Genomic DNA, 27270 nt, shown 5'->3' with positions numbered 1-27270 from the left:
TCGGTTTTTGTTTTCGCAACTACACCCTGTAGCTCCCCAGCATGATAGGATGTAGGAAGACAGCAAACGCGCAGCACACTGTGGAATGGTAGAGGTCTGGGGGGTAGAAATAGAGGGCAGCAGAGGGGATGCATCTGATTGAAGTAGAATATGTGCAATTAATGTACAGTAATGAAAATGAATGACAGGCTATAAACAGCTTCTGTTGGGGATGGGTGCCAGTGTGTGGGAGGGGAGTGGGTGAGTGAGGATAAAATGTGGCTGAAGTACTTTATATGCACGTATGAAAGCAGAGCAACAAACCTGTTGAAATTGTTTCAAGAAGGGAAAGGGGTGAATTAGGGAGAGAGATGCAGAGGGTAAATTTGATCAAGGGCTCTATTTCTGTGTCCCTTGCAAAGTACTTATGATGTTGTTTTACTGCTAACGTATGATCTAGTGAGATCTTTAATGGTATCAGGTAGGATGTTTTAGGTGACAAGAAAGAAATCAAACAATTTAGTTTTTTTTTAAGTATGTTATCTCTTTGGTCCAATGGCCAAAGCTGTAACAATTTTTAAAAAGCAAAATATAATGACAATTTGCCTTATAAAGTTAAAAAGTGTTTGTGACTCTAACTAAGTATCACTATTCCACAGTACTGTGAAATATGTGAAATTTATGTAATCATCTAATCTCAATTAAAGAAAAAAGTGAGAGAAGGGATGGATTAGGAGAGATGGGTGACAATGCTGTCAGACACTTTGTGCTCATGTACTGTTTTATAGAATGGGAACTTCTCTGTACAACTACTTAAAGATAAAAAAATTTTAAAAACACATTTTAAAAAAGCAAAATAAATGAGCCTGGGAAGGTAGCTCAGTGGTAGAGCGTTTGCCTCGCATGCATGCGGCCCTGGGTTCAATTCCTCAACACCACAAAGGCAGAAAAAAAAGCTGGAAGTGGTGCTGTGGCTCAAGTGATAAGGTGCTCACCTTGAGCTAAATAGCTGAGGGACAGCGCCCAGGCCCAGAGTTCAGGCCCCATGACTGACCAAAAAAAAAAAAAAAAAAAAGCAAAATAAGTTAGTATTGGATAACATAATAATATATAAAATATTCATGAGCCCATCACTATATTCTGCTATAAATAGATGATAGATTAATAAATAAAAGATAAAAGACATCCTGCTTGTTGATAAATTCCTCTTCAAGTATGATTCAAGTATGGACTGCACATAGTAACTTCTTTCCCAGGATACAGTATAGAAAGGGGAAAGTAAATTTGTAGTGAATAAAACTGTCAAAACTTACCTTGGAGCTGGGCACCAGTGGCTCACGCCCGTAATCCTAGCTACTCAGGATCCTGAGATCTGAAGATCACAGTTTGAAGCCAGCCTAGGCAGGGAAGTCTGTGAGAATTTTTTTTATTTACTTTTTTTTTTTTTTTGCTCCAGTTACCCAAGGCTAATGCTTTTCTACTTTGAGCCACAGTACCACTTCAGATTTTCTGATGACTAATTGAAGAGTCTCAAGGACTTTCATGCCTAGGCTGGCTTTGAACTTCTATCCTCAGATCTTAGCCTCCTGAGTAGCTAGGATTTACAGGTGTGAGCCACCAGCACCTGGCCGTGAGACTCTTATCTCCAGTTAATCACAGAAAAATCTGTAAGTGGTGCTGTGGCTCATAGAGCACTAGCCTTGAATAAAAAGAGCTCAAGGACATCACCCAGGCCCAGAGTTCAAGCCCCAGGCCCAACAAAAAACAACAACAAATAAAAACAAGAAGAAAAAAAACTAAAACGTAACCTTGGGCAGCAGCCGAAGGTTGGTGTGTGTGGTGTAAGCCATGGAAGTAGACGCTTGTGTGATTCCCGTGCTTGCTGTCCCTGAGAGGCCCATGTGTTGGAGGCTTGGTCCCTAACTTACTCATGCAGTGATGTGGTGGAATCTCTAAGGGGTGGCGTGAGAGGTTGTTGGGGTTATTAGGTTATTGGGGATGGGCTTCCTGGCTCCTTGGCCAAGAGATACATGGTTTTATTCCACTCCCACCATGATGTGGTGCTTTGGCACAGGCCCAGATGCACAGGACCAGCTGAGACCAAGACCAGACCAAGAGCCAGACAAACCTTTCCCTTAAACACTGCACAACTATCTCAGGTATTGGTTACATAATGTCTTCGATGGGCTGTAAAGAGCATGGTACTGTGCCCCTGTGGTCTTCCTCCCATAAACCCTGTAATCCCAAAATCATCAGGAGAAATGCATCAGCCAAATCCCAGTAGAGGATGCCCCACAAACTATTTTTCCAGCATTTCTCATAACTGTTAGCCATCTAAAACAGGCCAGCCATGAGAGCTAGCCATAGCCTAGGAGAGTGTAAGGAGACTTAAAGAGAAGTGGAGAGCAGGCCCAACTGTAATCCTGGAGGAGAAACAGGATGTGTGGTGAAGCTACAAACTATGGAGTTAGTAACAGCGCATTAATACTGACCTATTATTTGTAATATATACCTCACTAATGCAAGATTTACTAGGAAGGGAAATTGGGTAAGAGAAATAGAGGAATCCTCTATAGTTTCTTCTCAAGTTTTCTGTGTAGCTAAAGCCAGTCCAAAATAGAAAGTATTTTTCAAGTATCTTCTTCCCTGAAAGAAAGGCAGATGGGACAGGTGCGGAGTGGGTGGACTTAGAGGATCAGAGCAGTCTCAGCAACGCAGGTGCCTTCCACACCGCCCTGCTCCAGCACACACTCGCCTCCACTTGCCCGTGTGCTTGTAAGAGAACAGCAGCAGGGCACACCGCACAGGTAGATACGCAGGTGGCGATGGTACACACCGCACAGGCAGACACGATGGTGGTGGTGCATCTCACACCAGAAAACACTACAGAGGGGGTGTACACCATTCAGACAGACACCACCATGGTGCACACCATACATAGCAGTGCTGCACAGGTAGATAAAACAGTGGTTGTGCACGCTGCACAAGCAGACACAAGGGTGGCAAGTGCACACACACAAACAGAAGACACAGCTGTGTCTTACCGGAGAGAGACAGAACCATTGGCCAGAACCAGTGGCCCTTCTGCTTCTGAGCCCATTGCTGACGAATAAACGAGGTGGCCAGGACGGCACCACAGCTGGCTGGAGTCTAGGGGTGATGGCCTTGGGACCCGCTGGCTCCTCCATCCCCTTTACAAAAAGCTGAGTGAAGCCAGACGCCCGTAGCACATGCCTGTAATCCTAGCTACTCAGGAGGCTGAGATCTGAGGGTCGCAGTTCAAAGCCAGCCCAGGCAGGACAGTCCATGTTGGAGACTCTTATCTCCAATAAACCACTCAGAAAACTGGAAGTGGTGCTATGGCTCAAGTGGTAGAGTGCTAGCCTTGAGCTGAAGAGCTGAGAGACAGCGCCCAGGCCCGCAGTTCAAACCCCATGACCAACAAAAGAAAAAAGAAAAACAAAAGCTGAGCGAAGCTTGAGTGGTGGTTTTGTCTGCTCTTTGCTGTCCCAGTTGAACACACCATGGGTCCCAACTAAACGCTGCCCTCTTGCATGAGCTGCTTTGGAGGCTAGTCCCTAGGCTGTGTAAAAAGATACAGGTGTATCGTTTTCCTGTTCATGTTCAGTGTCTGGCTGAGGGCCTTAGCCTCTGTTACTCTGCTCCTCCTGAGAAGGAAGAGGGACTCTGCTTGGGTCTCTTCCCCGCTGGGGGTGGGTTTGCAGTGCTTCCTGGGAATTCTCAGGAATTGCAGAGAGTGCTGATAGCACCTCCCACAGCTGTTCATCAGAAAGTGTAGATGAGGTGCACGGATCAGACCCCGTGTGTGTCTCCACACTCCTGCAGCCAGTCACCTTCTCCAGTGGTGGAATGTTAATCAGTTAGGATGCTGGCTTTTCCATCTGTGTGGCTGTGCTTTCTTACAGGTCAGGAAATGACTATGTGCAGATAATTAGAATTGGTCATCTGGGTCCCACAGCCTTTTTCAGAGGTAAGGTGGGAAAAAAGCCTTAAAAGTAAAGGAAACCTTTTATGGACTCGAGTAAGGAGTAAGCAGTTGTTTGCTTTCCCAAAACCAAGGAAAAGAGGAGGAGGGGAAGAGGAAGAAGAAGAAAAAGGAGGAAGAGGAGGTGGAGAAGTTGAAGAGGAAGAAGGGGAAGAAAGGAAGAGGAGAGAAGGAAAGGGGAGGAGAAGGAAAAGAAGAGGAGGAGACCACAAAGAAGCAAGAGAAAGAAGTGAGAAGCAATGGGATGAGAATGAAAGCGAGTTGAACACCAGGGTCTGGAAAGCATGCTTGTCAGACCACAGCCTGTCCCCGTCCCAGGAGCCCATGCGGCTTCGAAGCAAAGCTATACTCCAAAGAAAGAGAATGCTGTTCAGCAGAGTCTTTATTCCAAACAGAAAAGTGGGCATTGGACAGTGTCTGCTGAGTGTCACCTGTGCACTGGAGGAAGAGGAGGATGACTACAAGGGAATATCATCAACTCAGGCAAAGTTAGAGAAACGTTCTCCAACTTGAAAAGTTACAGAACTTCTTTCATAGTACATGAAGTTACTCTTTTTTTTATAGTCAGAGGCAAATAAGTAAAACATTTTAAAAACAAAGTGAAAAGAGTTGGTCAGGCTAGGGAGTTAAATCGAAGGCTAGTGGAGAAAATAGAATTTATCAAGTGCAGCCTAAAGTCACCACTCACCCAGGGGAAGGGGGAACTGAAGGCTTGAGGCGGAGCCGCCCGGCCACTTCAGGGCCCTGAAACCTCGGGTGCCAAGGTGGCCCCTTCTCTGCCGGCTGCTGCCTCCGGGGCCAGTGCTCCTCACTCCCGAGAGGGTGAAGGACAGACCACTGCCAGGCAGCCTGCGGCACCGCCCCTCCTTAGGACCTGCCCTAGGACGGGTCCCTGCCAGTCAGGAACCAGGGTCAAATGCAAGCATTACTTAGTCCCAGTGGAACTAGCAAACACATGTCAGTGAGAGCTAAGAGTGGGGACTAGGAGCGGGGACGACCAGATTGTGTAAGGGAGAGCTGTGGCTACGCCAGAGAAGTGCACACTATGTCAGAACCTGACCATGTGCACCCAGAAAGCCCACCAGCTGGGAGGCCTCAGAGGTCATACCAAGAGGTTAAAGGTCAGTTCTAGGGGGACCCAGACCCACACGGGGAAGATGGGAATCCAGCACATCACGCATGCCTCCTCAGCCATATCGAGCACTCCAGGGAGAGGGTCTTAAGAGTCCCGAGTGGAGAATGTCAGGATTGGGTCCTGGAGGACGGTGGATGGACAGTGACAGACAGTGTGATAGGAGGGCCAAACATGCAATTAGCCATCAGAATCACAATGGGTGCAAATGGTGAAGGGGGCTTGGTCCTCCTACAAGCAGAATCAATGGCAGCTGACATAGGTACTGCTCTGTGTACGTTCCAAAAAGAATCACCAATGGATGAATCACCAGTCAACCTGGTGCAGACACCATAACAAACCACTCTGAGTTCTTACCGTGTTTCTATACCAGGCCTGTTTTCAAACCAGGACTCTACTCATCAAAAACAAAACGTGGGACCTCAGGAAGAAAGACACTTCATCCTGACAGCTGCTGTATGTGAACATGATCTCTGGTATGTCCACAGGGGCCTGAGGAAGAAAGACTCTTTTCTCAGTGGGAAAAGGAGACACCCTGACATTTCCTGAGTGGTTAGACATACATTCTGAGTTCACATTAACTCCTGAGAATATCTTCATGTTCCTTCTGTTGGAAACAGAGCATGTTGCGCACCGGATAATAGGTAGACTCAGCCCTGCACAATTCAGTGGGCCCCTGGGTCTAGGAGACACCGAACAGGTATTTCTTTGGTTTGTGAATGTATTACGGGGATGGATATACGTACTTGGTCTTTGGCAGAACTCCACAACGACTCTGGTGTGTGAACTTGTGATGTTACAAACCAAAGAAAAGAAGGTCAGATGAGAAGACTCAAAACTGCTCCCACCTGGCCAGGTGGGGCCCGGGGTCGGGATGGGGGCTTGGGGTCAGACATAGGCAATGATGGACACAGCAGTGTGATGGTGGCACGTGAGGAAGCGGCCTTCTGTCAGCAAAGGTATCTGCGGTGGGATGAGATGCGTGTGGAGTGGATGGTAAGCCAGTGGAGACACAAACACCCCTGAGGTTCTGGAGCGGGGCCCGTGCCATCTGCAGCAGAGAATGAGCTGTGTGAGAAAGAATCGCCCAGGCTGATTTGGAGGGCCTCACCAAGGGGCATCAAGTGACCAAGCGGCCAGAACTGCGCATTAAGCTGACTTCTGTCCAACCCATCAGGTCAAAAGGTCAGAAGGGACCAGGAGTCAGCCGTTAGGAGCTAGTGGCGGTGCACCAGAGGGCACCCTGGTCACACCAGAACCCCGTCCCGTGCGTCAGTGCAGATTGCCTGTGTGAGAATGATGGCAGAGACGGCTCTTACGGATCAACTCACGGAGAAGGGAAGAGGCCAGGGCTAGTTCATGGAAGAGTCCGGTGAGAGGCTGGTGAACATACGATGGTCCCCCTAGCAGTAGCCTTGAAAGGCTGGCAAGGGAAAACCCTGCCCCAGGAGGTGGGATGGAGTATCACTTGGCATGCTTTAGAGGGAAGCGTCCCCTACAGACACTGGTGGGCAAGGACACTGGAAATGTCCAGGACAGAGGCTGCTTGTGTCTGTGGGATTGAGCACGAGGCCTGTGCATGCTACACAAGCGCTCTCTCATGAGAGAGACCTTCCCATCTCTACTGCAGAAAAGACACTAGACAAAGCACAGTGAACTGACTCACGGGTCAGTGCGTGAACAGGGTGTGTCTCCCACCAGGACCGGTGCCCCACGCTCACCCGCACACCTCCCCGCTCATCAAGGCCCACGCAGTCCTTACTGCTGCTGAGCATGCTGCCCTGGTAAGCCAGAGACAGAGCCTGAGCCGGGATGGAGCACCAGCCCTCAGAGCCCACACGGCTACTTCAGGGAGAGGAGGTACATCGCAGCGATGTACCTCAACTGCCAGGGTGGCATGCTGGTTCAGGCTCCATTTTCCTGCCTTCAAGGCCTAAGCTGCTCTCCGGTCCACATAGTGGAGGGTGAGAGACGGGGAACGGTATGCCTCACAGTGAAGGGGAAGAGCAGGATGTGTTCGACCATAGGCTCCACCAGACCAGTCCATGGAGGGTCTCCACTGGACCTGGTGAAGACACAGGCTGGAAGAGAGCACTTGTTTAGCACCATGTTGGAGGTGATCAGTTGCAATATGGGCCACAACCTCCAGAACCTTTGTCCGTGCCCTTCAGCTACGGTCCCAGCAACGCACCCTGTGGATCCGGGAAGCAGGGAGTAAAAGGAGGTGTAGCCCTCCTCACGTGGGTCCCAGGACCAGCTTAGGGAGGGGCCTCCATCTGTCCACTCTGGCATCTGCCAGGGTCCGTGTCTGGCCCCAAGGAGCAGAATAGTGCCCCAGAGGGGAGAACACACATCTCCTGTCTCTTCAAGATGTAGGCGCTACCAGTTCTTTCAAGATCCTTGTGCCGTGGGGCCAAGGCCAAGGGAAGAGGCGCCACCCTTGCGGGGCATTGCTTCCAACCCCATGTTGAGTCAGAGGTCAACATGTGTGCCACCTGGTGACCCATGTTGGTATCTACTCCTGCAGCATTCTGTGTCCTCAGGTCTCTGGAGACTGAGCTGGGAGGCTCTTGGTGCCAGCTCAGCCCAGGGAGAAAAATAGGGGAGACCCCATCTTTATGGAGGGATGCTGGACAACATGGCAGGTGCGTCAGCCCCACACGATGGAAACCTACAGTAGGCTGGCGCCTGGGTGGAAGACAGACCCCACCTCAAAAACAACCAGCACAGAAGACAGCTGGAGGCAAGTGTGAGCAGCAACAGACAGATGACTGACAGAGACTTTCCATTCAATCAGGTAAACACACCCATCACTAACCCACCTCTTTTCCTAGAAGTTACTGGTTTCTGTGAGCAAGAAGTGTCGAGCAAAATCTCTGAACAGTGACAGTTTGTATTCTTATTTTTAGTAAACATGGTCCTGCGATCTGAACCAACATCGAATGTTGAAGAAAACAGGGGAACGTCCGTTACTCCATTTCACCTAGCGGGTTCCGAGGAACAGGAGTTTACGATTCACAACCGAGTAAACAAGATTCAGATTCAAAAACTTGTGTTGGGGGATGAATGTTTCAAACTTTTTTTTTTTTTGCTGACAAAACTTTGGATTTCCCCCCCACTTTTTCCACCCCCAGCAGGAAGGCACGATCATTCTAGAATACTGCCAAATATAACAAGCATCTACAGATGGGTTGGTCTGCAGCTGAAGGCTTTAACTTTGCCGTATTTATTTGGAATATCCAAGCCAGCAGAGCAAGGCTAACGCACAGTGGGCACAATTCACAGTGTTTTGGCTCCAGAGCAGATAGCAGTTGAACTTGGTTTTTTCAGCTGAAATGGAATTTATGCAGATGTGCTTTGCACTAAATTCATTAAACAATTACATCCTGGTGCAGTTTTCACATTTTTTTTGTAAAGGATCTGCCTAAGCACTAATTAGATCTGAAACAATGTTACTGGGCAAATTACAGTGCAGATTGCTCGCCTAGCCTGCATTCCGCATCTGCCTCCCAGTGATGATGATAATTTAGGTGCAAGCCATACAAATGCTGGGCTTTGTTACATTGACTAGAAATATTTATTTAAGGCATACTATAGATTAATTGATAATGTAACCATTTTTAAAGAGGCTCTGAAAGGTTTTCCCACGGACACTTAGTGGTAAAGATTCAGTATGAAAAAAAAAAAGAAAAAAAAGGAGCTGAGATTTCTCACAGTGACTAGCTGGTATTTTCTTCAGTGGGGTTCGCTATTGAAAGTAACTTTGCATTTCATTTGGCTTCAAGTGCAAGCTGGGCTTGTGAATTACAGCGGGGCCTTTCAGAGCAGGCATTTGATGTAAAGGCCCGCAGATCCTGCCCACACCCCCAGCGGCCGCGGCCCACGCTGCCTCCTCTTTGGTCCACCCCTACAAAGGGCGACTGGGTTGGAAAACTATTCAGTGGCCTAAGTAGTGCAGACATTTTCTCTCATGTTTGTCTTCTTTCTATTTGGTATATCATTAAATGTAGAAGGCATATTAACATTTAAACATAAAATCAACCCTGCAGAGGAGAAGGCATTCCCACAGGGTTTCCATGGCAACTTTGAATGCACCTACTTAATTCAAGGCCTGCTCCAGCTCAGAAGTCACCCCCATTATCGCTCTCATCCGGGACATTCTGAGCGGCCAGCCCTGCAGCTGGAGCCCGGAGCTCGGGTGATTCAGGATGAGCAGCGGTGAAGCAAACGGTTTGGCTTCTGGTGTTTGCAGAACCACGCCTGTGGCTGCACTTTTGTGGTTTAAGGGAGCCAGTCAGGGAAGGTTTGCTCAGGGCAAGCCCCGACCTGGATGGTGGCAAAACTGCCAAAGTCCGGGGCCCAGTGCGTGAGAGCCTCCTCCGGGGGCAGGGATGCCCGTGCCAGTGCCCTGCTCAGCGAGGCCCGCGGCTCTCCGGCACTGCCACACCCTCCACCAGAGATGGCCACGCAGCAGGGACAGAAGGCCTTCACAGGCTTGGGCTCCCTCCGACAGTGTGAAGGTGCCGCAACAGGTCGCCCGAGAGCTGGGATCCATCCTGAATGAAAAGGGAATCTAGCACTAGGGCTTTGTTGTTTAAAGGTAAAAATGCATTACTCCTGTCTACAAGGTAATTACAAAGGAATTTTACAAATTGATTTTTTAAATCAAACCCAGGGCCGTAGGCATGTAAGGCGCGCACGTTACCATGGGCTGTACCTCAAGTTTAATTATTTTTTTTAAGGTAGTCTTTTGGAGACAAGTTCTCTCTGTATATCTCAATGTAGTCCCAAACGCAGTCCTGCAGCCTCAGCCTCCTGAAGTCTGGAATTACAGGCATGTACCACCATGCCCGGCTGAAAAGTGATTTTGTGAAGTCTCAGGAGATAGAGTAATGAACATTTCCAAACTTGAACACCAAATTCTTATTAATTTACCTTTGGAATACTTTTGTTCTATATTTCATTTCTAGTTTATGTTTTATTATAAGGGAAAATGAATAAAGAATTCATTTTTACCAAATTAAACATAAAGTAGGTTCTTTCTTTTTTAAAAATATTATTGCAAAGATGATATACAGAGGGATTAGAGTTAAATAAGTCAGGTAATGATACCTGATTTATTTCTTAACTGTCCAACGTCTGCCTTTAGTCTGAGAGCAAGCTGGGGAAATTCTAGCCAAAACATTGAAATTTTCAAAAGTTATGAACAACTGGGTGAAAAGGGTAATTATGGTAATATTTCCATTTGAGGTAGTGGTCTTGCCTCCTGGGGCTGGTAAAATAGTCTATGCAATCTCTGAAGAAATAATTAAATACAACAGCAGAGCTCTTGGAAAAACTGATTTAATTTCACTGTTGTACCTTTGGCCAAAAGGAATTTCATTTGTGTTCCATTCGCCCAGATTACAGATTTTATTATTCCTAACTCTCTTTTATGTCCCTGGATAGTGGGACCTGAGGGGTCTCCTTCCTTCCTTCCTTCTTTCCTCCCTTCCTTCTTTCCTCCCTTCCTTCTTTCCTCCCTTCCCTTCCCTTTCCTTCCTTCCTTCCTTCCTTCTTTCCTCCCTTCCTTCCTTCCTTCTTTCCTCCCTTCCCTTCCCCTTCCTTCCTTCCTTCCTTCCTTCCTTCCCTCCCTTCCTCCCTCTCTCTCTCTTTCCTTCCTTTCTTTCCTTCCTTCCTTCTTTCCTTTCCTTCCTCCCTTTCTTCCTTCCTTCCTTCCTTTCTTTCTTTCTTACTCTCTCTTTTTGTTTTCTTTCTTTCTTTCCTTCCTTCTTTCTTTCTTTCTTTCTTTCATGCCTCAACTCAGCATGCGCTACGCCTCAGTCCTTTTGCTTTTAGTTTATTTTCCAGCTGGAGGTTGGCCTCCAATGGAAGTCCATCCCTTGTGGTTCGGATTATAGGCATGAACCATTATGCCCAGCTTGCTTTGGAGATAAGGTCTTACTTACATTTTGCACTGGACTGGCCTAGAACCCTGTGTCAGCCTCCGGAGAAGCCGAGGTCATTCTGCACTCTATTTTGTCCCTCTTCTTCTTCCCCAGATTCTCCTACCCACCAGGAATCTCAGGATTCTCTCTCTGGGCCAACTGTCAGGTTAGGCGCTGTGGAGCCAGAGCTGCGGGAGTGGCAGCCCTGCCTTTGTGGGGCTCACAGTCCACCCTGCGGGAGGGAGCAGCCTGGCTCCTGTCCAACAGGGCACATGCTTATTTGCTTCTGATTGGCTTAGGGTGTTTGGGAGTGGGGGGGTCAGGTTGAGGCTAAAGTCATTATTCATTGGACTAGAATCCTGCAGTGTATTAGTCAGAATATATTATCCAATAGCATTGCACATATATAAACTGGCCTACTTACGTCCATCCAAGAAAATGGAAACCGCCCGTAACTGATCTGCTGAAGAGTTCCTCTGCCCTCCAAAGTGCCTCTCCACATGGCCCTGTAGAAACTGCCAATGGGAAAGCCCCGCTTCAGGACGCCCTCGGCCTGCCCTGCGAGGAGATTATTCCTTTGGCCAGTGTAGCCTTGAATCCACCAGATTGAGGCCATGCTGGGTGTGTGAGGACCACAGAGCACTAGAGGAGGCTTAAAGGGGACCCGAGGCCAGAGACCAGACCGTGTCACCAGGAGCTTACCCTACCTGTAGCTCCAGGTCTTGTCTTTACGACAGGCAACAGAAAGCCTGTGTTCGGAGGACGTTCTGTTCTGTGCTCGGCTCCCTGCTTCGGAGTTTGGCACACTATAAGCACCTACTGTGCGCCGGGCTTGCGCCTGCTCAACAAGCGACCTTCCTCCCCCTGCCTCAGGCGGCGCGTGGCAGGCCGTTCCCACGCAGCTAACTTGCGCGAAACGTGGCCGCCAGGAATCGAGGAGGGTCCTAGGACAGGCTCTTGGCCCAAATTCTTCACATGCAAACTTTTCAGCTGTGTGTGTTGGTCTGGTGTCTTCCGTCCTGGGGCGGAACCCAGGGCGCTGGCACTTTGCCTCTGAGCTACGCCCCAGCCCTCTTGGGCCAACTGCTAAGATCATTAGAAAGAACAACCACAGCAACTTGGGCGGGCTTTTGGGCGGAGGGGATGGCAGGAAAGACTCCCTGGAGACCAGCACGGGTGCAGAGCTGTGCTCACAGCAGGCGGAAGAGCGCACACGCGAGGCGAGACACAGACGGGCCGTGGGTCCCGCGGGCCGCCAGCCCGTGGCTTGCCTGTGTGGAGCCGAGTCAGGGAAGGGCTTGGGTACGGGCCACGGGGCCCGCCCTGTGGTCCCCTGAGCGCTTGTGTGTGCCAGTGGCGCCCATCTGCTAGGCGCCCATCTCTGCACTTCTCTCCACCTTCCTTTCCTTGGAGAGGAGACAGGACAGGGAGAGGAGGTAACATGGCGGAGGCCAGAGGGGAAGTGTGGAACTTCCACTCAAACCTGCGGGAGCCAACGGCACCTCCGGGGTTTCATAATGCCAGCGTCTCAACATCCTGAGTCAGCGGGAAATACAAACCACCACCACCAGATACCACTGCACCCATGCAGGTGTCGAGAATTTTCGAGAAAATGAAATAAGCATTGGAAAGATAGGTGTGTAGGACAGCTCACTGGCTTGCTGGCTCTGGTGGCGGCCTGTGCCAGGCATGGGTGAAGTCCTGGATTAGATCCCTAGCACAGTAAAGTTAAAAACAACAACAGCAAACTCAAGCCTGGCACCAGCAGCTCACGCCTGTCATCCTAGCTACTCAGGAGGCTGAGATCTGAGGATCACGGTTCAAAGCCAACCCAGGCAAGAAAGTCCATGAGACTCTCATTTCCAAATAACCATGAGAAAACCCAAAGTGGAGCTATGGCTCAAGTGGTAGAGCACTAGCCTTGAGCTGAAGAGCTCAGGGACAGCACTCAGGCCCAGAGTTCAAGTCCCACAACTGACAAAAAGAAATAAAAAATTTAAAAACTAAAAATATGATTGCCAAATATTTTAGCAGTTATATTTTGGATATAAACCCCAACAGACTGAATTCAGGATCTTAAATGGATATTTATACATGTTCATAATAATTCACAGTAATTCATGCTCAGCATAATTCACAGTAGTCAAAAATCAGAAGCAATCCAAGATAAATGGATAAGAAAAATACAGTAAATATCTATACAATGAAACAGCCTTGAAAAAGGAAGGAACTCCGGCACATGCTACAATGTAGACAAAGCTGAGGCCATCAAGCTAGATGAGCCAAACCAGCCACAAAAGGGCAAGTTCTGACTGATTGTGCATCACATGGGGTAGCTGGTGTGGTCAGATTTATAAACGGGAAGTAGAATGGTGCTTTCCAGGGCTGGGAAGGTGGCTCAGTGGTAGGGCACTTGCCTTTCATGCATGAGGTCCTGGGTTCGGTTCCTCAGTACCACATAAGCAGAAAAAAAAAAAGCTGGAAGTGGCGCTGTGGCTCAAGTGGTAGAGTGCTAGCCTTGAGCTGAAGAGCTGAGGGACAGCGCCCAGGCCCAGAGTTCAGGCCTCATGGCCGGACCAAAAATATTTAAAAAATTTTAAAAAAAAGAATGGTGCTTTCCAGAACTAAGGAGAGAGGGAACCGGAAGTTATTATTTAACTGATGCAAAGTTTCATTTTTGCCAGATACAGAGTTGTAGAGAGGATTGTACAACAAGGTAAATATACCTCATACCTAAGGAGCTTTACATATTGTACCACAAACTTTGAAAAAGAGAACAATAACCCGCATTATTAACTGGGCGTCCGAGGGGTCCACAGGGTTAGGGTAAAGAGCCGGCCTCTGAAATCCCAGAAGTGCAGGCCTGGCTTCTGCTCACTGAATAGCAGCCGCTGACCCACCTCAAGTTCCTGTGGCCTCCACGTTCTAAGATGAAAACTCTAAAGTTAGCCAAGACGCTCACGGCTGCATTATTCGCAACAGCCAAGCAGCGGGGATAGCTCAAATGTCCTACAGCTAAACTGATGAACGGATTGAAAAATGTGGTGTATACATACAATGGAGTACTACTCAGTCATGAAGAAGAATGAACTCATGCCATTTGCTGGGCAAGGGAAGGGCCTCGAAAACATGGTGTTGAGCAAAATAAGCTATGTTCAAAAGGCAAATGTCACCTGTTCTTTCTCATATGTGGATGTTAGACCTAGAATACAAACAAATAGGGTCATGTGTGGATGTCTATGATCCCTCCGATTACACCATGGTACACCATGGTGTCTGCAGGTGTGGGATGCTGTGGGAAGTCCTCTGCGCAGAGGACACACAGTTAAGCAAGGCATGAGTACCAGTGGGAGCCTGGTGGGGCTTGGGGGGGGGGAGAGGGAGGAGGGGACAGAGAGCGCAACTGATGGAGACACACAGTGTCCACAAATGCACGTGTGAGGATGAAGAGGCAGCACGGGAAATGGAGCTGATGTGAGCATCTCGCTTGGGCCTCCAATTAGAGCGGGCTTGACACAGAGGAATGGGTGAGTGGCCTCCCTTTCTTTCTGCCTCTAACTCTGTCCTGTGTGACATTTCCCTCCCTCTGTGCTGCCCTCCTTCTCCTGGGCGGCAGACAGTGATCAGTGTGGACAAGACCCCCCCCTCCTCTCCCCCCCACCCCCGAGCCCGAGCCGTCCAGTGAGACCTAGGACGGCTGCCTTTGCACCTGGCACACGGCCTCCCCCGGGGACTGAAGCGTGGCCCACGGGTGGGAGTCACAGAGCAGGCCCACGGGCGTGGATGCCGCACCCCTGCTTCTCCAGGAAAGCGGTGCTTGTGTTCTTGGCGTGGGAGAGGCTGGTGGTGACAGCCTGCGATCCAAGACGCAGGGGACCAGGCCTGCGACCACAGCATCACCTGGGGCTGCAGGGCTGGGGACAGAGAGCGCCCAAGGAGGAGGAGTCCCGGCCAGAGTGCCAGGTGGGAAGCTGTCTGTTCCTTTCCCCCTTCCTCCCTCGCCCCCCCCCCCCAGCCTCTCCTGGCTGCCAGCCCAGCGCCCAGCGCCCAGCGCCCAGCGCCCAGGCTCATCCCACAGAAAGCTCCGGGCCTGGCCTCCCAGACGAAGCTGGGGAGAGACCCCTCGGAGCCCCGGCCCGGAGGAAGTCACTTCCTCTTCAAAGCGCCCAGGACACTCAGGGCTTTAAATTCGATACTCTTATTAAAATGATTATTAAGTGATTATTACAATGATTATTATTAAAACAATCGCTTAAAAATCCATTTCCTAAGACATTTATCTTCCAATCTGTTGCCAACAGAATACTACATGTAAATTTGTTAAAATGTATCTAGAGGAACAAGAAGGGCCTTTGATTCATTTTTGTTTTCATTTCTGTTTTCTTTTTTCTGGTGACCCTGGGGCTTCACGTCCGGCCCCGTCCTCGGCGGCTCTGCGCTGCCGCCGCCGCCGCCACCTCTGCTTCTCACGGGTATCCTCCTGAGTGGGGTGCAGCGCCCCGCCGCGTGTCCAGCGATGAGCCACCTGTTGGACTGTGGTCTGAGGACAGTTCCAGGCAAAACTGAGCGCCTGCCCGACAAATAACCAGCCAGAGAGAGCTGGTAATGTGGCTCAGGGGATGGAACCCACTACAAGGCCCTGGGTTCGAACCCCAGTACCACAGCAAGAAAAGGAGAAAGGAAGGGAGGGGGGTAGGGAAGGAAAGAAACTTGAACTCCCAGTAAACCATGAGAATGATTATGTTTAAGTTAATAAAGAGTGGTTTAATATTGCTGCTGGAAAGGGGAATTCTCTGTTTCGTTGGACAGGGCTGGTTAAGATGAGGACCAGCTACCCACGTCCCCAGGACAGGGCGTATGATTTGGTTTTTAAAGCAGAGTGCGCACATTATTGGGTTTTGAACCACAGCACCCCCTTTGCTGCCCCGAGGGGCTTCCCTGACGCCACTTCCTGCCCTGAGACTTGCCCCGAGAGCACGCCTCTGCGAGCAGGGCACCAAGGCCCAAGACAGGTGCTCAGTTGTGGGAGAAACAGGCCTGAGCCTTCCAGGACTTTGCTGCGCAGGCTGGGATCTGGGGCACTGTTTGCAGAGGTGGCAGTGCCCAGCGGCCATCTGAGTCATGGCGTGTTGCAGGCGTTCAGAGTTGATCGGTGAAGTCTAGAGGACTAATTCCCTAAGGACACCAGGAGGAGAGGATGTGCAGCCCTCCAGCCAGCGCCCATGTCTGCCGGCTGGCCTCCCGCAGGGACGTGCGGAGTTAGCCAGGGCGGTGGGTCAGAACTGCGCGCTGGCTTGCATGTCAACACAGTGTTACCTGCTGTCACGACAATAAAAACACCCCGTGCAGAGGAGGGCAGAGACAGAATGCTTCTTTAAACTCATAGTTCTGGAGCGTTCAGTCCAAGACTGGGCAGCCAGCCCCTTTGTTCTGGGCCTCTGACGGGCGCCTGGGTAAATAAAGAGGGCATGCTGGTGCGGCCTGCACGCTTCACAGCCAGGGGAAAAACATGGAGACAGGGGCCAGGGGCCGGTAGCTCACACCTGTAATCCCAGCTACTCAGGAGGCTGAGATCTGAGGTTCTCAGTCTGCAGCCAGCCGAGGCAGGAAAGCCTATGGGACTCTTACCTCCAATTACCCAGAAAAAAAAAGTGGAGCTGTGGCTCGAGTGGTGGAGAGCCATCCTTGAGGAGAGAGGAAAAAACAAAACAGAGATGGGCCAGGGTCCCTCGGGGCCCTCACTGGCATGGCCTCAATGACCTGAGAAGCCTGAGCCCCCCCCCCCCCCGTGTCCTTGCAACGGCTCTGCTTCCCCCCAGGGAGGACCCCGGGACCAAGCCTTTAACAGCTGGGCCTTGGGTACCAGCACATCTGAACCGCAGCACACAGCACCATTTGTGATGGCCGCCGGGCCTTTCTGTGGGAGCCCTGCAGACTGGGCCTGGCTGATGCTTTCACGCACCCCAGGGGCCGGCCCTCTTCCTCCTTGGGTCCACCTCGCAGCTCATGGCGTTTTGGGGGAAGAACCCGCTCCAGGCACAGCTAGTTCAGCGGCCCAGGAGAATGAAAACCCATGAGTGAGTCTGTGATCTGAACCACACAATCCCTGTCAGACACCAGGGCTGGAGCAGGCAACACAGGGCACACACAGTGAGAAATGCGGTTTTCTCTTTGAAAATGGGGAATAAATAGCACTTCCTCCGTGGAGAGGACTAAGCCACGCCCTTAGAAGCTTCACTTCCCATCTGCGGTCACTTTCCTCTAACCCATAGTCACACGCAGTGGAGTTTTATTTTTAAAGAATCAGCAATTAAAGAGGGAGCTTGTTGCTCCAACAATTACATATTTTAATGGGAGAATTTGAAATTAAGTAATGTTTATAAGGGTAAACTGAATTTCTAGAATTTAGAGATCATTTACATTATAAAGAACTTCCTTACTCTTTTCTCCTCATGAATCGGCTTAAAATATGGTGATGACTACTATTGTTCACAGTACCACAGCTCTGACTTACAACAGACAAAATGCTTAACATCACAAATTAATTGTTAATGAGAATATTGCTCTGGAAGAGTTCTATTGTTCGTAGAAAAGGCTGTGTGTTGTCAGTATTTGGGGCAGATAAACAGAGCCCCCTGCTTGGTATCAGGTAGACTTAGCTGGAATGAATGTAGAGATTGCAATGATCAAAAAAAAATACCTTGCCAGGCAGGGCTGTGGCTCAGTGGTAGCGTTTGCTTAGCTCATGCAAGGCCCTGGGTTCCCTTCACTGCCACAAACAAAAGTTAGGGACAATCCTCGCTGTGTTACAGAAGAGGAGATCCAATACAGTGACTCGAAATCTGGCTGCAAACCCGTCTGCTTTCACACAGGTGTACTTTGCTCGACCCTCCCTCCTGACTCACCGGCGTCTCCTGGAAAATCCCGACAGTGCCTTCACCACGCTGGGAAGCACCTTGAAGCCCCGAGGCATCTGGGTGTTACCAGAAGGAAACGTGGGGACCGCAGCACCTGGGGACATCTGTGTGCGGACCAAGAGGAAGATCAGACACGCGCACGCGCACACACGCACACGCACACACACATGCACACACACGCATGCGGGGAGCCCGTGACCCCTTTCTACCAGAGATTCCCCCACACTGGAGGAAATCCTTCATTCATCTATAAAACGCCTTCGTGGCCACTGAGCCGGTGGCTTCTCGTCTCCTCTGAACGTCAGAGCAAATCCAACATTAGGTAATAGCGTTAGACTGAGCAGATGAAGAAAAACAAGACAAAAGGCAAAAGCTACAACAGACTTTGCTGAGGGACATGGGGCGCGGGCGAGGGGGCAGGGTGGAGGCGCCGGTCCCCAGGCCCCACGGGCCCCTGCTCTGACAGTCCACACGGGGGACTGTACTGGGAGCGGTTGTCTGCAGCAGCACCCTCCTAAACGGCAGGCACAGGGCTCCCGCAGCGTGGCTTCTGTCCCAGTGTCGCTGGGACTTGGAGCAGGACCTGGTGGAAGTCCACCAGAGCCTCGCCGACCAACCAGAGGGTAAGCAAGGCATTCTGTCTTCCTCAGCAGGAGGCTTTCTTCTGTTCCCTCCCAGCTTCCAGCACCCAGCCTTCACCCTACTTGCTGCAAACAACAGGACCCCTGCGTCTAGGGTTTGCCCTTACCTAAGTAGTTTTTGCATTACATTTGGGGCCCCCCACTCAAATCGTGCACCCTTTGGGTACACGGCACTCTGAACACCATCAGCAGGCCTGCTCCTGTTGTTTTTCAGCGTAGTGACGGACGTGCGTTAACCACACATCGCCCCTCTCGTTCGGGTCTGTTGCACCCCCTGCCCAGCGCGAGGCCATCCGAGGCCCTGCAGCCATTGCCTGGGCAGCGCGGCCTGGCTTCATATTTTGGTTTTGGACTTCTTAGAATACACTCATGAATGAGCAAACGGTCCTTGGCTGGACTCCTAAAAATAGCTTGTTTTTCCTGCTGCATAGACATCTGACTGCAAAGTTGATGATGTGTATTGTCAAGTAAATGTGAGTTTAGCACGTGCACACACACACACACACACACACGTGGTTTATGCCCTGCTAATCTCAGGCCGTGGTGTGAACGGACTCTTCAGAGGTCACACGTCACTCACACACACGTGGGTGCTGTGTTCTTTTCCCGCGTGGAATCTGTCAGGCTCCTGCTTTCTCCTCTGGGCTTGGTGTCGCACAACAGAAGCTTTGTAAGTGTGTGGTCGTGCTCTCGTCTGTGAGCAGGCTGCCCCCTTGGGGTTTGAACATTAGTGTTTGTTGATTTTTTTTCTACAGTATAAATTTAAGTGCAAAGAGTTTCACCTAGATGCACAAAGACTCTGGGGGTGCGGGGGAGGGAGTCTGTTTTTCAGTAGATATGCCCTCCGGTGTATATATGCCCTGGGCATATATAAAACGGTAATAGGCATTTTTTGTGAACTATTTTTGAACTACGGACTATAAGCTCCATCCTTGTTATGAGGATAAGGGAAGCTAAACTCAAAGACTGGTTATACAAGTTTAACTGATCTAAATAAGGACTCAATAGATTGAAATCACTATTTCAAAAAGAAAGCAAGCTATATGTATTTTTTAAATGCCACACAACCTTCCTCTCAAGCAGTCTTCTTCTCCTTTCTGTGAGCGGTTTATGAGAGCACTAGCTCGGGACCTGATGATTCCATTTTAGAGTTATTTGATGTCTCAGAACTGCAATCCAGCGTGCTGTTAGCTGGCCTCCTGATGGAAAGCGTCTCTGGGTATAGACCACACTGCTCTTGACTGGGCATCATCTGAGTTTTCTAAATGAAGACAAATTAATCATATTTTATCAGGATATAGCCAGTTACTTACCAAGAAATGCATTAACTCTTTCGCAGGTGTTACAGGAGAATCTGGAAAGCTGGGTGCAGTTTTCCCAAGTGTTAGCAGTCCATCTGCACCTCCTCAGTTTGTCCTTTTTGAGTGCTCATAGGTCCACAGGAACTCCAGCCAAATGCTTGGAGATGGGTAGATACCGGACCACTCCCTGCCTCCCTGCTGCAGGTCGGGGACTCCGGTGCGGGTGGACGTGAGCGTGGGGACGGGGATTCCATTGCAGGTGGACGTGAGCGTGGGGACGGGGACTCCGGTGCGGGTGGACGTGAGCCATATGGCAGCTGGAAAAAGAAAAAAGAGGAATCCCACAGAGTCCTACAATCTTCTTCAAGGTCAGAACCAATAGCCTAACTTCCTCCCATAGGCACCACCTCATATTGTGTGTATATATATATATACATAAATGTAGATATGGATAAACACATGCGCATGCGCACACACACACACACACACACACACACACATACATAGTAGAATTGGGACTTGAGTGCAGAGCCTTGTGCATGCTGGGTAAGCATTCTACTAGTAGAGCTATGCTCTAGCCCAGGTCAGATTCAAGAGAGGGGCTTGGAGGTACCCTTCAATTCCATGTCCAAGCCCTTCCTTTGGAGATTGGGATGCAACAAGTCTGTAATAAGGCCCTGGCATCAGTGCTTTGGCAAAGCTCCAAGGTGCTTATGATAAGCATCAATGGCTCTAAATTGGTAACCAAGTCAGTGGCCATGTCTCCAACCTTGGCTAAATGGAAAAAGATTGGGGAAAGAAGAGGCTCATCTACTCACTCGTGAGGGCTGAAGGATTTTGGATGGTTTTCCTGCACCTCAGAGCCATGATCAGGTAGCCAAAAATCTCTTCCTTCTTCCCTATGCCACAAACTGGCAAAGCTGTGTGTGTCCTGACAGCACAGGGCTGTGGGTGACCGCAGCAGTCCATGTGAGACATCTGCTCTCCACATGTGCTTGTGATGCTTGGGTTCTCTGTCTGCTTCCTCTGGGGTCATAGGACTGGGATTTCTGGCCTTCCTCCCACTGCTCACTGAACATGGAGACCAGCTGAGACTCTTCTGGCCTTCACATTCATCAATCAAAACCTATTTGAGTGGCCCCAGGTCCCACCTTGTAGATAGATAGGTGACCCCAGATTCCCAAATTTAGCAACCTCCAAATGGGGCTTCCTTGGAACATATACAACCCTATCAAAAGTCCTTATCTTTAGCCTAAAATTCTTCCTGGTTTCACAAAAGCATTTTTTGCGCAGTTTGTACAGTTTCTTCTTGTGTCTCATATAAGCATCAAAATTTCTTGTTTCCTTTGTGAATACAAAAACTAAATTCATTTCACATTTCTAATGAATAAGCCGAATTATTAAAACTTATAATTCATTCAGGAAATAGACAACCTCCTCCCCAAAAAAGGTTTTTTTTTAAATTTTATTTTATTTGTGAACATACTGTACAGAGGGGTTACAATTACATGGGCAGGATAATGTGTACATTTCTTACCAAGCATTGCAGCCTCCTCCTTTGGTTTACCCTTCACATCCCTTCCCAGCCTCTCCCCTCCCCCCAAAAAAAGGTTTTATCTTTTATCATATTCCCCAAACCTCAAAACCTCTGAAAGAGACCTCAACTTCAAAAACTGAAAAAGAGAAACAACAGCAGCAAAGACCCCACGAACCAGCATACCATCGACATCGTGTAGATAGTTGTCCTTTTGTTCATGAACTCAGGAGGCTTGCGTTGGTTCTCCCTTGCTGTAGCAACACTCCTGACACAATCAGCTTGGAGGAGGAGGAGGAGGAAGGGTCTCCTTGGCTCATGATTTTAGAGGCTTCGGTCCAGGCTGGGGGCTTTCAGCAGATGGTGAGACAGAGCGTCCTTGTGGGAGAGACCATGGAGGAGGAGGCTGCTTACCTGATGGCAGCCAGAAAGCAGAGAGAGAAAGAGGAGACAGACAGAGAAGAAGAGAGGGCCAAATCCAAATATTCCCTTCCATGATAGAGGGCACTCCCTCTAAATAAGGCCTGACTTCTTAAGTTTGTTTTTTGTTTTTTGTTTTTACCATATCTCAATAGCACCACCAGCTGGGGACCCAGCCTTCAACACAAGCCTTTTGGGGACCATCTGGTCTGGATCCAAATTATAACAAGTCTCATGATAAATGTGACAGAAAATAACTTGTCTTAGGATGCAGGCCGCAGATATACTACTAAGTGGAAATGGGATCTTGGACTCTATTCCACTAGACTCTATGATGTTTTTGTTTCTTTTATTCTTAATACTGACTCCATTATTTTTTAAATCATTTATGAAAAGGGTTGTCCAGCATCTGTTTGGCTGTCTGTCTACCTACATACCTACCTTCCTATCTAATTAATTGGCCACCTGTCTTTGGAGTACCTAAAATACCTATTAAAATACCCTAAATGATTGTGATTTGAGGTCAACTCAGCATGTGCCTAAGACCTGTTCTTAATGAATACCTGGATGTGGTGATGAGTTCCTATGAGCCCTGTGAGAGGCTGGTATTGGGGGAATTGTGGCTCTGGGCCAAGTAGGGAAGAAGGTCCAAGGGACTCCATCTCAATGGAAGAATTCAGGTGTGTATGGTAGCTATGGTGTGGAGCTAGAAATAGGAAGATTGTGGTCCAGGCATGCACCCAAGCAGAAATTAAGACCCTCTCTGAAAAATAATCAGTGCAAATAAGGGTTGAGGGTGTATCTCAGCAATAGAGTGCTCACATAGCAAATGTAAGGCACTGAATCACACACCATGCTGTTTAAACATAGAAACACTCCAAGTGAACTTGTTTCACCTTCTAAGATAACCCACAATCACAATAGTCTATAAACACATTTTACAATAACCCATAAAACTACCTATAGAACTTATAAGAGAAAGTCATAAAGTCCTGTCTGCCTCAATGATAAATTTCTGTCTCTACCACGCTACTCTAGACCACTACGTTGGTGCATTCTGATCGGTTGAGAGCCCTACGTCCTTTTCTTAGTTTGCTCTGTAGTTGTTAAAACATTGCCCTCACATGAACAGTACAAGAGTACTGTACATGGAGTAGCCAGAGCTGATGACGGAAACGATACCATTTGGAAAGTACATCTGCCTTCACCAAAAATGCTTAGAAGTGGAGCTGCAGCTCGAGTGGTAGAGCACCCGCCTAGAATGAAAAAGTTCAGGAATAGCACCCAGGCCCTGAGTTCAAACCCTGGGACCAGCACACATAAATGCTTGAGAAATGATGTGTTTAAAAGAAAATTGAAGCTGGGCGCCAGTGGCTCACGCCTGTCATCCTAGCTACTCAGGAGGCTGAGATCTGAGAATCGCAGTTCAAAGCCAGCCCAGGCAGGAAAGTCCAAGAAAGTCTTATCTCCAATAAACTACTAGAAAACCGAAAGTGGCACTGTGGCTCAAGTGGTAGAGTGCTCGCCTTGAGCTGAAGAGCTGAGGGAAAGCGCCTAGGCCCAGAGTTCAAGCCCCACGACTGACCAATAAAAGAAAAAAAAAGAAAATTGAGTTATGTTGAAGCTTGAGATATATCAACATGAAGATGACCTGGAAGTATATTAGTATGTCATGATCTATATTCTTGAGTACGTATTTCAAACAGGGATGTTGGAGACACACATTTCTGTTTATTTACTGGGAAAGAGAAAATCAGTGCTCTGCTCTACCTCTTCTTTCTGAGAGCACTGCTAACCCCAAATTTCCCAGGGGCTCTTGCAGCTAGTTTGGGGTCCTACGAATGGCTTCTGGGTAGGGGAGTGTGGGCAGATTATGTGTCAAATGCCACATCGACCTAGACTATTTAAAATCCCACGCATATGATTCCACCCGCAACCTGAGCCACTCTCTTTTCTCTGAGGACTTGAGAGGCCATCTGTGCAGAAGGCTCCGAGTTCTGATGGGCAAAATAGTAAGGCCTGATTCCTGAATCATTACCTAGGACTGAGACTGGCAAGATTAGGAATAAGCCTTCTTTAAAGGAAAATCCACAATTAATATCTATATTTTCACTTTAAGATGCCAAAGGATACAAAGGGAAAAAAATCAGCTATATGTCCTTTACCTAGAACTAAGTTCGTATACTTGCTTGGTTTTTTTTTAATTTATTTGCTATTGATTTTGTTTTAAATTTTTAAATAAATGTAACTCATGGTTACAATGTGATGTTTATATACACAGTGAATTACTGTCATCGAGCTAATTAACATATCCATTTCTAGCTATGGTTATGGGGTGTGTGTGTGTGTGTGTGTGTGTGTGTGTGTGTGGTCTGTCTATCTTGAGCATATGGGGAGAACACAGCAGACTGTTCTCTTGGTGTATTTCAGGTATAGACTGCTGTATTTTTAAACTAGTCTCCATGCTGTCCATTAGGTGGAGAGAACTTATTGACCCTACCCAAATGCAACTCCATATCCCATGATGGAGACTGACCTGTACACCCCATAACTACCCCTCTATTCTCTACTTGTATGAATTTGATTCTTCTTTCCTTCTTTTCTTTCTGGGTCTCAATGTTACTTGTTTTATGCTCCACATATAAGAGAGATCTTGTCTTTCTGTGGCTTACTTCATTTAACATGGCCTCCAGCTTTATTCATGTAACAAATGACAGGATGTCCTTTTTTTTTAAGGCTACATGGTATTCCACTCTGTGTGTGTGTGTGTATGTGTCACATTTTCTTTATCCATTTGCTGATGGGCACTCAGGTCATCCTGAACTCATAATGCTACAGTAAGCACTGGCATGCTGATAGCTCTGTGCGTCACTGTCATCATTTGTTTGGATATATATCCAGAAGAGAGATTGCCCAATCTTATGGTAGTTCTGTTTTTAACTTTTTGAGGAACCCCCATACTGTTTTACATAATAACTATACTGATTTACGTTTTCACCAACATGATTTTTTTTTATAGAAACCAGGTTGGGGGCGGTCAGCAGTCGTGGGCTGGAATGATTATGTAGGAAGTCCTCGAATTCAGGAGAACATTCCAGATCATCCCCCACCTCCAGCCTCCCCAGAGTGGGCGTTCATCCTCAAGGTCCGTGATGACAGCCAAAGCTCTAGCCATCACAAAACATATTTCAGATAGTAGACGATAACAAAAAAGGGAACAAAAGAGAAAGGAGTGGAAGGCCTATTAGCCATTCTTCACAGGTTTCCTTCCTGCAAACGACATAAACCACTTACTCATAATTCCAGAATTTGTCACACTGATATCTCTAGCTGCAAAGGAGGCTGGAAAATGAGTTTTATTGGCAAAAGTTGAATTTTATTACTAAACTGGGGTAGACAGCCAGAAATACCTATCTAATTAATAAGTATAAAGGAAAGTCAGTGTATACAAAATGCAATTGTAGACATACATGTGTATACATATACACATTTTCTCGTTTAGTTTTTAAAATGTGATCAGTGGTAGAGTACTTTCCTAGTATGTGTGAGGACCTGGTTTCAAACCCCAGCACTGCAAAGATGGATAGATGATGGATGGGTAGATGGATGGATGGGTAGGTAGGTGAGATAGATAGATAAGATATGTACTGGGCACTGTGACTCAAGTCTGTAATTATAGCTACTTAGGAGGACATCAGGGAGTCCCAGTTAGAAGTCAGCCTCTAAGGAAGTTCTTGAGACGCCCCTCAATCATTTAATGGCCAGGCCCAGTGGAAAGGCACAAGTGGGAGGATCAAAGTCCAGGCCCAACCCAGCATGAAGCAAAATCCTATCTTGAAAATAACTACAACCCAAAATGGGGTTGCGGGTATAGCAGTGGAGGAGCACCTACCCTGTGAATTCAAGCCCTGAATTCAATCCCCAGTACTGCCAAAAAATGTAAACTGTTTCTAAAAATAAAGATACAAGCCGGGCACTGGTGGCTCATACCTATCATTGTAGCTACTCAGGAGACTGAGATGTGAGGATCACAGCTCAAAGCCAGCCTGGGCAGGAAAGTCCGTGAGACTCTTATCTCCAATAAGCCACCAGAAAACTGGAAGTGGTGCTGTGGCTCAAGTGGTAGAGTGCTGGCCTTGAAGAGCTGAGGGACAGCGCCCAGGCCCACAGTTCAAGCCCTACAGCTGACAAAAAATTAAAAAAATAAAAATATTTATACAATGTATATAACTTACAATTTGTATCTTAGCCCACAAGAATTCCTTTATAATCAGTGAATTAGCTTTTTTGCAGTGTTCAGGCATATATATATATATATATATATATATATATATATATATATATGCATCTGCATCAACTAGGAAAGAAAAAATGAAGAGACTTACATTTGGGGCATGAGCATACACCAAACTAATTATAAGTGTAAGAGCACAAAATAACAGACTGCAATTGCTTCAATATAAGCAAGGCTAGTATGGATCATTGCATTGATTTGTGAATAGATACTCTATTCTGAGCCTCTGTGTGTGTGTGTGTGTGTGTGTGTGTGTGTGTGTGTGTGTGTGCATATGTTAGGGTTTGCTGAAAGACTTGCTGTACCTTTCTTTTCTGTATGTATAGAAATATAGTCAAATTCTTATAACACAAATATGTAATAGATAACTTTCTTTAGGTTAGATATATGGTAGATACCTTGACCTGTTTCCTTTTGGTGAACTTTATTTTATAAATATATATGCATCCTTATGTATTTATTTATGCACACACATACATACCAGATTTCACCCCTATTTGCTAACATTCCTAGGTATAGTCTCCCCATATGATACGATGTTGGTTGGATTTAATTGTATCTCTCCTTTTCTTTCATACCACATCCATTTAGTCACATCCCAACCCTGCTCCTATGTTCCCCTAAGGAAACAGAATAAATACTAAAGAGCCCTCAGATAGATGTCAGGTGTTCAAGAACATTGCAAAAATGACTTCTAGGAACTTGGGAGTTCACTTCTGCCAGCAGGGTCTAAAGCACATTCCTTTACGAGAACAGTCATTCCTAATTCTTCTCTAACTGTATAACGAAGGTACTGGCTCAGACTGTCTTGCAGTGGAGACCAGGGCTCGGGCAGTGACTCGGCTACAGTGAGGTAACTAGGGGCCGCCTGGCATCAGCTGGGTGCTGCAATCGTACGGAAGTGCCTGTGCCAGGACCTCCGGCCACACCTGGGCCCCCAGCAGAGCTGGTACGACAACCAGGTACAATTTTGGACTGCTGCCTTTTTCCCTGTTTCTAGTTAGGAAAATAGCATAATCATAAACAACCCCTTCCAGACCAAGCCCCCTACCCTGAGCACTCTGACCACCATACAGCAGCCTTGGGGCTGCCGAAGAAGCAGAGTGCGGGTGGCAGAGC

This window comes from Dipodomys ordii, unplaced genomic scaffold (assembly GCF_000151885.1).
Source record: "Dipodomys ordii isolate 6190 unplaced genomic scaffold, Dord_2.0 Scaffold35, whole genome shotgun sequence".
Taxonomy (NCBI): Eukaryota; Metazoa; Chordata; class Mammalia; order Rodentia; family Heteromyidae; genus Dipodomys; species Dipodomys ordii.
Note: the sequence above shows the minus strand (reverse complement) of the source record.